This window comes from Corvus brachyrhynchos, unplaced genomic scaffold, assembly GCF_000691975.1.
Source record: "Corvus brachyrhynchos isolate BGI_N302 unplaced genomic scaffold, ASM69197v1 scaffold142, whole genome shotgun sequence".
Classification (NCBI taxonomy): Eukaryota; Metazoa; Chordata; class Aves; order Passeriformes; family Corvidae; genus Corvus; species Corvus brachyrhynchos.
In genome coordinates this window covers 8,639,531-8,652,244 of record NW_008237226.1, presented here as the reverse complement: position 1 = coordinate 8,652,244, position 12,714 = coordinate 8,639,531, and the positions used below count along the sequence as shown (strand labels likewise).

The 12,714-nt window shown below is 35.9% G+C and overlaps 1 long non-coding RNA gene across 3 annotated transcripts in view; it reads right to left on the bottom strand.

Moving 5' to 3' along the window:
- LOC108445453 overlaps positions 1 to 12,714 on the bottom strand; it is a 370,042-nt gene that overhangs the window by 117,765 nt on the left and 239,563 nt on the right. For all 3 annotated transcript variants that reach the window (XR_001860308.1, XR_001860310.1, XR_001860309.1), the window contains 2 exons: positions 11,304 to 11,430; positions 520 to 627 (listed from right to left, as the gene is read on the bottom strand). This is a non-coding gene — a long non-coding RNA (uncharacterized LOC108445453). The remainder of the gene's footprint in view (positions 1 to 519; positions 628 to 11,303; positions 11,431 to 12,714) is intronic.

The following is a 12,714-nucleotide window of genomic DNA, read 5'->3' as shown; positions in this document are numbered from 1 at the left end:
CTGTGTGCCAGACTTGATGACCTCTGAGGGACTCCAAATCTATAAAGATGAGCCATATTTGCACCAAAAGAGATAATTAAAGAGAGGAAGGAAATTAAAAAAGAGAAAAATACACTGCAAATTTCAGAAAATCTACCTAATAGTGGAATAAGTGGATTGAGGGATAAATGGTCTCCCAAGAGATACAACAGAAAGGCTATCTGCTTGGATTAGTACTAAATGGAATGAACAAAACACTAGAAATTACATTGCAAGGAATAATATTGCACTGACAGGGGAATGTTCAGGATAATCTAATAGTACTGTTTATCTCCAACCCCCCCAAAACTGCAGGAGATAGTATCATGAACAACACCTTTTTGTTCTCTCACTTTGTCACTCCTCTATACTCAAACTCTTTCTTTTATCCTGCCAAGAACTGCTTTTGATATGATGTGAGGATGTGTCCAGCCTGAAAGGAAGTGAAAAGAAGCAAGTGAAAAGAAGTCATGAAATATTTTGAGAGAAGCATGTGCTCACCATCCCCAGGATTTACAGCAGGTATAGTATTTCAGCAGGTGTGACTCTTCCAGCAGGTATGACTGTTCTAGTGGGGTGTCCATATTTTCTTCCTTTGCCATTCAGCACCTTGAAGAGATATAGGAGAGGGCTACAGAAACCTTTGTTGTGCAGCTGTTCTGATTGCTCATCAAACAGCAGTGATAGTCCTAGAAAAGCTGCTGACAAATAGAATGTAGGAGACTCACATTTATGGGTTTTGTTTCTGTTTTTCAAGGGAGCACTCCCCTTTGGAAACAGCCGTATGACAGCAGGCCAGAGGGGTGACATACGTGTGAACATATGTCACTGCCCCCCGTGGTAATGTACATGCAAACATATGGCATTGCCCTCCTGGTGCATATTAGTTGTCAACAGACACAGGAAGGACCTTGCCCTGGTTATGTTTTTTATCATCCATATGGTTTTCTATTACTCCTGATAGCAGATAAATTACAGCTACTTCCAAAATCTCTGTCTAATAATAGTTTGTGTTTATTCCAAATATAGATGCTTTCTCTTCCTTTGGTACTTCCACAGAATTCATTGAGAACCAAGCAACAGTTTTTCATTGCACTGCAGGACTCTGATGATTTGAAAACAGAAGAAAAAGAAAGAGAGGAGTCAGCACAGACACAGCCAACAAGATGAATATCTGGAAGTAAACATGCAACTTGACCCCTGTAACTTGGAAGGGACTCAGCCTCACAGGAAGGAAAAGCCTCACCCACATTGCATACACACCACTGTGGTCACCAGAGAAAATCAGGATAGTGGCCCAATATAAGGACACAGTGCTTCTGTATACAGTTTTACAAAATGACATGATTCTGTGAAAAACTCAGTTGGAAGATAGCAAAGTTAAATCAGTTAGCACAAGGACTCATATTTTTCTAAAGAGTAATCTGCTAGACATTTTATAATGAAAACTCCACTGGCAAAAGCACAGACCATCTCTAGATGATGCTGAAGCCAGTACTTTCAAAGACTAGTTACATGAACTGTGACAATAAGGAATCCAAAGAGCAGCTAGCTCTGCATTAGTTTACTGCCTTGTTGTCTATTCCAGACGCAATCCCAAACCTCTATGCAGCCACTTCAATGAGTTCAATAATCAGTCCCTAAAATGGTCTAAACCACAAAGTGTACAAAATCAGTGTTTGTTTGAAAGCACTACTGTAAGTGACCCAAAGTCTAAAAGACAGGAAAATTACACAGCTGTCCTGCCCCCATATGTCAATCTCCTTGTCTGTTCCCTTTCACACCCCAACATCTCAGTCACACTACACATGTGGCAGCTGCCATTTGTTTGCTGTGCATCCAAGAACATGCTGCTTGGTTTAGTGTTTCTGTTGAGACAGAAGAAGACATATGCATTGCACTAAAACAAGCAATATTATTCTTGAAACTCAGGTCTTAGCATGCTGAAGCTCAGGTTTAAATATGTCAGGGCATATGTCAGACACCTGATCTGGCCTTTCCTGTTTGACTGGCAGAGGAATATCTTACCTATAAGATCAGTTGTGGTGCACATTGAGTTTGCAGAAGTACAAAACAATAAGGGCAATAGATCACAATATTTTTTCATTAAAAAAAAAATGCTGTGGGTTTGTGGTACTTCAGTTCAGCTTAGATGATCTTGCAGCAATGAGAAAATTCTTCCAACATCACGTCAGTAAAATACTTTTGAATAGGTTTATGCCAAAGCTCTCAAAACAGTTTTAGATGGAGTGTACATAATACAATTGACATGAAAAATCTCAGCCTAGCAAAGTACTCTGTACTATCAAGAATCATAACATGGGTCCTTAGGATGATTTGGAAACCATTTTAGTGGATCAGAACTAGTGTTATTATTGTTAGATGTGTTTAGTATAGTAATTGCAAAGAATCAAAAGCAGAGAGTTGTATACAATAGCAAATGCTACAGGTAGATAAATATTTCTCACTTTCAGTAGTTACTGAAATGATTTGGTAGAGTCATGCTCAATGGCTGTTCCAAACTACCAATATTTGTAATAGTCTAGGAATATTATAAAAATGAACAAATAACAAAAGTTTAGGATGCATTGATGGGGTTGTCTTTATCTTTCAGGTAGAAAGAACTTTATGACAGGAAACAACAATAAGTTAATGTAAACAACTTATTTTGCCTACCTTCATATTTCAATACAGTTGTTCAATATAACCACATTTCTCCAAAGACTCGTATTCTGTTATTGAAAGGTAATGGTGGAAACCAACTTAAGAACATGTAAAATGCAAGATTTTTTAATCAATGAGAAGCTATTAATTTAACCAAGCCTTCCTGTAATAATATTGAGACAGACTGTCTGCCTGGTTTTACATTATAGCTAGCTTTGCAATCTGTACGGAATCTAATGAGGTGTGTACTTTTTGTGAATATATTGATTGAGAGTGGTCCTTAGGAATCCAATGCTGCCAAAAACTTGGTATCTCTCCGTGATTCCTGAGGGGTTGTTTGCTTTCTAGAACAACAAAGTTGTTATTTTAGTAGGAGTTGTTGGCTCTTGCCTCTCACTACACATGAAACTCATTTAGTTCATCTTCACTAGATCACATTAAGCTCAGACCTCACTAAGTTCAGATTTGATGTGATCCAATGGATCAGTGATCTGACAGACCCCCATGTGAAACCACACTGATGCATCACTTGACAGGTTCATTAAAGTCATCACATTAAAGTCATTGTGCACATGTGTAGCTCTGCAGCAGCAGGATTCCTCAAGTACCCAAACAACCTAAGCTGGTATTCTGAGCAGTTCTTGACCTGACATATTTGGAGTTGACTAAAAATCAAGGCAAAAATTTGAGGTAGACAATCTACTTTTTAAGACTTACAGAAACCAAAAGGATCTTCTTAATCTAAAAACATGCCTTAGTTTAAGCATCTTTATCTCACCTTCATGGTGTCTCATTGCTGATTTCAGCAGAATCATCCACAGCTGAAATCCAACAAAGAATTATGGTTTTTTATAGCTGTGGCTTTATCATAGTCAGATTTTATTAAAAATTGCTATTAGCTTAGAAGACGCATAGAAAAGAGAATCTGTAGCTAAATATACCCAATTCATTGAAAAAGTAAGAAGCTTTTTGCTTGCTGATTTCTTTAACATTGTTTTATAGTTATTTGATATATTTTTTGTTCGTACTGACTTTTTGGTGTAGCATCTGAGTGTGTTCCATTAGCTCATTAAGCACTATGACTAATGTCTGAAATATGATACGTACTCTGGAAAAAATTTGCTTTGTGTATGGAAAAAGAAAACAAATGTACTGGCATGTGGAAAAAGTAGAATCAGTTATATTTCCTCCAGTGTTGAACACAGCTGGCTGGAAAACAGGTATTTTTGAAATGTCAAGGTTTTACAACTTGTGCTTATCCCACATTAGAACAAAGCTGGGAAAAAAAGAGAAAAACCACCTTGCAGGTAAGACAGTTTTGCACATTCCATTAGAAGCAGGAGACAAGGATGAAATGATGTCCCTGATTGTTGGGGGGGGCTTGGACTAGATGACCTTTAAAGGTCCTTTTCAACTCAAACCGTGTTTTGTCTCTGAACGATTCCATGACTGCAATTCCATGAATATTCTGTATAATGGCTACCAAAGCCACTAGAGGTCTTGCTGTGCAGTGTACATGCATCATCCCCAACAGTTCGCTGCTGCTTACATTCTAGTATGAGAAATGGTTTTGGGAAACCATGATGGAATTGGGACAACCTGCCCTAGGTCGGTCTGCTCCAGAGGAGTTCATCTCCCTTCCCATGTGTCACCAACACAGAAAAAAACAGGAAAGAGCTCAGTAAATATTTAGAAAGGTCATGTGTTATACTGTCTAAAGATGGATCACATGTTAAATACTGGAACATAACGATAGTAGAGACACATTGTTCAGCTGGTTTTCTGGTGCATTTCAATAACTTTTATCCTACACACCAGCTAGCTAACTGAAATACAATACAGAATAACTATAGTCCGATGTTTACATTTTCTAATGAAAATTTTAGCTATAAAGTAGTGTCTAATCTTGGAATATTTTTATTTATTTTTGACAGAAATAAAAAGAAAGCTTTGAGTTTCTAGTTAAAAGAAATTACTACTAATACATTATGTTATTCCACATCCAAAGTGGAGCTAACGTTAACATGAAATGCTTTGAAAGTTGAAAGAATACTTAATCATGGGCTTGTAATCAAATGAAAAATTACATCAAAGTCAAAGGCCATTTTATTGACATCTTTTGGATCACAAATTTACTTTTTTATTTGAATGGGGCATCTTGGCTGTTAGAAGTTTATGGTTTTAAAGACTGATTAATCAGGATCCAGGTAGATCATTTTATCTCTCTCTAATCACAAAGATAAAATATTTCTTAAAAAGTCACTATAAGCTGATCTATATTCTGTTACCTGTATAATCTATACCCATTACTCGCAATCAATTTTAACTTAAAAATGGAGAAATAGTGGCTTTCTGTCTATAGTTCGCAAAATTTTAAGTTCTTTGACTGTCTTCTAAATGTCACTCTAATGCTTTTTAGGCTGCAAAAAAGTAATGCAGCAAATAAAATGTGTTGCCAAACTAGGCTACAGTTCAGGATAAAACTACTTCTACTGCACATTGTATAGGGGCCTGTAAATTTATTGAGGCTCAGACTTTAAATCTGTGTACTAACTCTTTCACATCAAAATGTATATATGATCTGAATCCAAGAAATTCCAAAATTAATTCAGTAACCTTCCTATTTTTTACTATGGACTATTATTTTAAAAAAAGAAAACACATATATATGTAGAACAATTCATTAATCAAAAATACTTGACAAATTTGGTGTAGTGCAGACTTTTACAGTACTCCTTTAGTTAAAGTGTGAATCAAAATCCAAAGTAAAATAGGAGTTCAATACTCACAATAGAAATAAGTACCAAATAAAAATACAGAAACTGTAAACCTAGGATAGTGTTTCGTGGGGAAGGGAGACCTAAGGTGACTGGATATGGATATGTACCCACTAGCTAACAGTTTATGACAAATGAAACATATTTAAGTAGCCTAATTTTCTTTCTGATTTAATAGGATCCAATAAATGGAAACTGTATGGCCAGAATAATGAAAAGAGCACAAAATTTATCTCATTCTGTTGCGTCCTCTCTGTGTTCTTTTGTCCTTTGATTGCACTGGTGGATAATATTATTTTGTTCCCAAGGAAATATGTCCCTTTGATTAGGTTGCAGATATTCTCTCATTTGTCACTGTTCTATCAAGCTATGCCATGTAACAGCAGGAACCCTTGATTATTTAATTGCTTGTAAGAACTCATTAAATCTTACTATCAATCATTGGACATATGGCAAATATCACCCAATGGCAGGAGAGGTTTTAACAGTGATCTGTCACTGGGGCATACCCTTTCTTCAGTAGCATAGGCCCTTTGTTTAGTTCTCTGATCATAATAATTTTTAATTAATATTGATTTGTAAAAGAGTGTTCATGCAGTGGCCTTAATCTATGGGTATAAGGATAATCTTCTAACAGAAGCATTTGTAATTCCATATAAATATCCAGGAACCCCATCTAAGAGAGTTTAACCTTTTAACAATGTTTTGTAGATCATGTTAGTCTGATGATAACCTAATTTAGTCTTCAAAGTGGATACGGCTCATTAAGAAAAACATATAAGAAGTCACACAATAGGTTTTGCATCAACACCTTGATGGGATCCTATGAGCTATCTCTGATATGAATGCAAAAGACATTTTTCAAAATATAGAATATTAGCTATGGCTAATAGACGTAGCGACTTGTTCAGCTACTTGTTTTGTCTATAACAAAAATCAAGTCAAGGGAGTGGGAAGAAATCTCACCAAATACTGCTTAACTGCATCACAGATCCTTAAGGTTTCGATATATATTTACACAGATGGATAGACCTAAAGTAATGAAATAATCTGATTATTGCAAAAAGTCCTGCCTGAGATATGTAGAGTTTAACATAAGAAGAATTTAGATTCAGCATTCTTTGCCATCAGAACTTTAGCTACAACTAATTTTACCTGAGGAGGTTCAAAATTAGCCATGCTCTAAAACTGAATAAACTTCCAAAGGTGAAAGTTCACAGCAGTTGGCAATAGAACTTTTTTGCAATCATAAAAAGAGTGATATTGACCGTTTTCTTGTGGTGACTACTCTTTCCTTCTACTGGACTCACAACCTTTTTATATACTTTGTTCATTAGTACTACTTGGAAGTTGCAGGAAACAAGAGAAAAGTCCAACCACTCAACACTTCTTTAATGATTAAATTCAACAAAAAACTTGCCTTCATCTTTCTTACTCTTGATATACTGTTATTTGGAGATAAAAACAGTATCTAAGCTACTACTTTGTAATAACTTTCTCAAAAATCCCCTTTCTTTTGAAAATTTTGTGTCAAAAGTCTTTGAATAATTCATAAACAGAGAAAAGTGGAAACTGGAAGATTTCTGTCTCTGAGTCAGGCTTCTACTCATTCGTGCTACCTGTGCCATATTACACTCTTTATCTGAGGTGTGGTTGCCTTTGTAAGATGACATACATGCCTTGCCATAGCAACAGCTTAGGTTGGGGAAGGGTGGGTTAAATTCTAAAATTTGTATGTTCTTGGAACAAATTTTTGGTTATGGATCACAGCTGGTGTCAATGCCAGTTTGTTTTGTGGTTTTGGTGCAGTGGGTGAGCTCTACAAAAGAAGTAGAGATTTGCATGTATAGAAATAGTAAAGAGCCACAAGCACCTTGCTTTTATACAGAGTGAAAGGACAGCTGTGAGAAGTAAAAAAGAACATCAGATTATTACCTGAGATATGTATCTGCACTTTTAGGTATTGAAATTATTTAGAAAAGAGGCAGAAAAGAAAAAAGAATTTTGAGGCTGGATTTCTCCATGTGTTAGTATTTCAGGTTATATTTTCTTTTTTTATGAACTTCTGCCTCTACATATTTCTGTGTATTCATCCCTTTTCTGTTAATAGTATTGTACCAGGCGTCTATAATTTGTCTTATGTTGACTAAAGATCATATAATTTTTGCAAAAAAAATCTGCTTTATGTTTTCATGAGGACTTATGTTGACTCCCACATTTTGAAACAGCTATACTGATTTTTAAATGTATAATAATTATTTTTAAACTTAGTTTCTGAATCTTTGGTTCTTCTCCAAAGAGGATTCACCTATGCCTAAATAGCTGTATGCATACATACAGCCTTGAGGACGGATTATTCAGGTGTTTCTCTGATAAAGTGAAATCTAATTCATTCCTGTAGAGGCAGAACTCAGTCCTATAACAAGGGGAAAACCTTCATGACAGATATTCAGCTACATCTAATATGTGTTTAACATTATTATAGCAGTATAAGGGATGTAAAAGAGTAATTTTCCTTTCCTGGAAAACACTGTAAGACTGTCTTGAGATTCCTCTAAGCAGTGCTGCCTATGGAAAACTATCCCAAGGATCAAATCAGATACCATGGCTCACGAGAGAGTCTTTTGGGAAATGTTTCGATGAATATATACAATTTAATTATTGTTTTGTTTTGTAGTTTACATAAACTTAACAAAACATTACAGGTAGATAAATCACAAATTTCTGTGGTTTTCTAAGCATTTAGTTACTGGGCTTGGTCCTAATTCCTCATTTTTTTTCCATGTTGTGACATTATTGGAGTCCTTTTTGTGCTTTTTGCGTCTCTTTTCCTGAAGTTTAATAATTGTAAAATGATAATAATAATGTGAGATGATAAAAAAATTTTCATATTCTGTTTGAAATTCTGAGCATACTCAGATTCGTTGGCATTTTAGCTGAGAGTTCAGTTCTTATTTCATTTATTGTACAGAAATGGGTCCATCTGATTTACTTCTGTGTAAAATAATGATAAAGATCTCTTTTGCCAACTGGCTTGAGACTATGAAGTACTTCATTAACCATTCAGAGATACTGGAAACACCTTGTTTTCCCAAGAAACTGTTTTAACTTAAGGACTTCACAGACAGCCTGTTAACAAGAACTGCAATACATTACAGTAACTTCATTACTTCCAAGGTAGGCTAGAGTGTCATTTCAGGAGTAATGAATGATGCTTTAAGGTATCAGGCAGATACCCTAAAGACACTGAGATTATGCCACAAAATACAGAAAGTCTTCCAGGAAGCAAATGAATAAGCTTTGCTAAGGGAGCGTAGAATAAAACCCATTAAAACCCATTAAAGGAACCCAAACTGTAGACAGAAGGTAAGGAAGGATTGATTTGTTGTAGCTGTAAAGGCAATAGAATGTCTATTTATTAATTAAAAGTACATTTTATGTATTGTGATATGATAAACTGTTGACTGTTTAGGCGAATTACCTCAGAAATGCACCTAAGGCTATTAACACTGATAAATTATGCACTACTACTTTTTAAATTTCTGAAACAGTCTTCACAAGTATGCTTGACTTTATTTTCAGTTTTAAGCAGCAGTTTTGTGTAACCATATTCAACATTTAACTATTGCCACTAAAATCTTCCTAGTCAGAAAAAAAGCCAAGCTTTCACAAACAGTTTTAACTCTACTATTTTCCCCTATTTTCCTGTTAAATATACATACATATGAAACACAAAGTTTTCTATTTTGACAGAATCTGATGAAAAAAAGTAACATACTCTTAACTATATACTCCCTTGACTTTATATCCCCTTTAACTTGGGAGCGTTAAAACAAGTATCCCCCACCTGAAAGAAATGTTTAAAATATGAAAATGACATTTTTGGGGGTATAAATAAACACAAAGAGAAAACTGAAGGTGTATATGTATAAATAAATCTATATATTCTCACACACCAAACTTCTGGGAAATGTACTAATCTCTGGGGTTTTTTCTTCTAGGATACTAACTAAATCAGCTAGAGGTGAAAAACACTAAATAGTTTTCACAGGTGTTCTGTGTCTTTGAACATATAATGTTTTAAGTTCAATATCCATATTTTGTACTTATATATATAAAAAAATATAGTGTCCGTATTCTGATATATTCTGTGTACTTACAACAGAGTTTATATCTGAAAATCAGGCATCCATCCAATATAAAGTTAAAAATTTCAACATGGTGTTTGTCATCCTCTATAAATTTGAATGTGTGATTGTGTATATATGGGAGTGAGTGTGCACGTGTGTGTGTGTCTGTCTTGAAAAATAGGCCTTTTTTGTCACTCTCTGATGGTGGTGACAGAGGGAGAATAATACCTTTGTCCCACTATAATTTCTAAAGGCATTTAAAGGGTTCATTGTTTCAAATCAAAGAGCTATTCATAAGTTCCAATAAAATGCAATCCATCACAATTTTACAGGAGCAGAAGCTTTCAGCTTGTGCATATTTTTCAGGAAGGCAATTTAAAGCTTATAAACACAAATCACATCTTTGGGTTTTAACCACAAAACATTTACACAGTACTGACCTACCACCTACCACATCTCAGTACAAAGCCAAGAAGTAGAGCACGCAGGACCAGGAAGCAAGGACCTGGAGACAGCATTTTAGAGTAGACCAGATGCTGGGGCATCAATTCAGGAATTCTCAAAAAGTTTAGAGAGAAAAGGATGTTCCCTTGTGCTTATATCCCTTATTAGAGTGTATATGACATAATAATTCAAATAGTTGTTTGAATGACAGACCTATATGAAACAGGTTCTTATATCCAGGAAAAAGGACTCTGGAATAATTTTTTTGCCCTTTTTTCCCCCCACGTATTTGATGATTATGCTTGTGAGCTAATATGTACATTGACCAGATGCACAATTGCTATGATACCATAGCATCTCTGATCAGTAACTGATTTAGCTCAGTCTGTTAAAAAACCTTTGATGCATATGGGTGAATCACTCTTAGAAAAAAAATGTGAAGACATCTTATTCATTCTATTTTACTGGAGGAGAATTGAAGCTTAGAAATGCTCTATTGTTTACCTAAGGTTACAATCATTTAAGTGACTTACTCAAAGAGCTGGAATCAACCAGTTCTGTCCTAGTCTGTCTTAATATGCAAACATTACTCTATTTTTATTTAGTGTTTCCTATTCTGGGAATCTTGAAAGTACAGTGCGGATTCATCTTCCTAGGGAACTGGTATTCATAGACTCATGAATCATAGGATAATCTTTGTTGGATGGGAGCTCTGTAGGCTATTTTGTCCAACCATCTGCCCAAATCAAGACTAACTCAGAAGCTAGACCAGATTAAATAGGGCATAGTCCAGTAAAATGTTGAAAGCCTTGCTGAAAGTCCGGTCTTTCTTGACAGCCTGTTCAGTACTTAACCATTCTCATTGTGAGGAATTTTTTTCCTTAAGTCCCCTTGCAAGGTCTCATGATGTAACTTTTTATCACCATCATTTGTCATTTCGTTGTGAATCTTGGAGAAGAGACTACCTTACCTATGTTTCTCCATAACCACCCAATATGTACTTAGAGACAGAAAATAAATCACCATTTAGTCTTCTTTTTGAAGGGTTAAATATGTACATTCCTTCAGGGTGTTGTGCGCTCCAACTCCTGTCTATCCCAGCCTTCTCTGGCTTTGCTCCAATTTGTCAGTACCTCTCTTATAGTGGGGAGCTGGACACTGTGGCACTACAGGTGTAAGACGACATGCAAGTGGCTTAGTGGGAATAAACTCTTCCTGTGACCTGCTGGCCATGTGCTTGCTGATGCAGCTCAGTATGGACTTTGTTTACCTTTGGCTGTGCACGCTGTTGGCTCCTTCAACTTGCTGTGCACCAGAATCCTGGTGTCCTTCTCCACAGACCTGCTTTCCAGACAGCTGCACCCCAACTCACACAGATGCAAAAACAGCTCTTCCCCCTAAAAAAAAATACAATAACTTATATTTTAGGAGAAGGAAGCTCTTCAATACCATCATAACATGGGAATGCAGTCTGACAATTGTTAAATATCCTGCGTTTCCCATTAAGATTAAGGAAGATTTCAGGCTCCAAACCCGTTAGCTCTTAAAAAGGAATCAAGTGAACTACAGTAAACAAAAATCACTTTGTAAGAGAAAACTGTAGAAGTTGCTAGTCATTGTAATGCACACTGATATATTCTTTAGCAGCAACATTGTTTTATTCCAAATAATCACACATCAGCAAATGAAAAATTTACTGTTATCTATAAACTGATTATGTTACAACATCCCTGAGATTTATAACTCCCACACTGGATCTTTACCCCTTTCCTACTGCTAAACTGTTATCCTCTCTGCCTCTTTTTTTTTTTTTTTTTTAATTAGGCCCATGTACTTTCAGCATTTCAAAAGGCTGTATAGTTATTCTGGAACTGTTAGCTGCTACTGGATTGTTTGATTGAATCATGGTCCAATATCAATATTTTGTATTATAAAATGATTTGTAGCATATTAAAGAGTCAACCAAAAATGAAAGGGAATGGCTACTCTAAAATCTTTTTCTCATTTGATGCTAGCAGATTGTTTTAAAAATTCACATCTTCTTTTCTGTGCACAAACTACCTACAAAAATAGTGGCGGCAGTTGGATTGTTTTTAAAGCACATACAACTCTAACCTTTCTTAATCTAATTTACATTTTAAAATGCTTGCTGTTTCAATTCAATTTGTGCTGATCCTGCCGTGGAAAAGTGGGAGGACAGTGCTTAAAATAATGATAATTCTTGCCTCTTTCAGACAGCCAAGCATAGAAGAGAACAGTTCAGAGTAGGTTGGGACAAGGAAGAAAACAGGCCTGGATTCACTTTGGTTAAAGTAGTGTCACATTCAGAATCAGTATATTAACAATAGAGGTTTTGGAACAAGCCCACATGGCCTGATAAATAAAGGAAAGAAAGTAGTGAGAGAAAATCAAGCTACTTCTAAGTTGCAGAACGTAGCTGCAGAGGGAGGAGATGAAGAGACAGAGCCACTACTGCTGGAACAGAGACTTGTTGCCATGGGAGCAGGGATAAGGAAAGCTGGTACCCTGGAGGCAGTGACTGGGGATAAGAACAAAAAGGAGAGAGATAAGAACTTGGAACACTGCACATTCAGGGAACAGACTCATGCACACACCCCCCCTTTATTTTAGGAAGCCCAAACTGCCTTATTTCCAACCTATGTAATCACATGCATGATGGG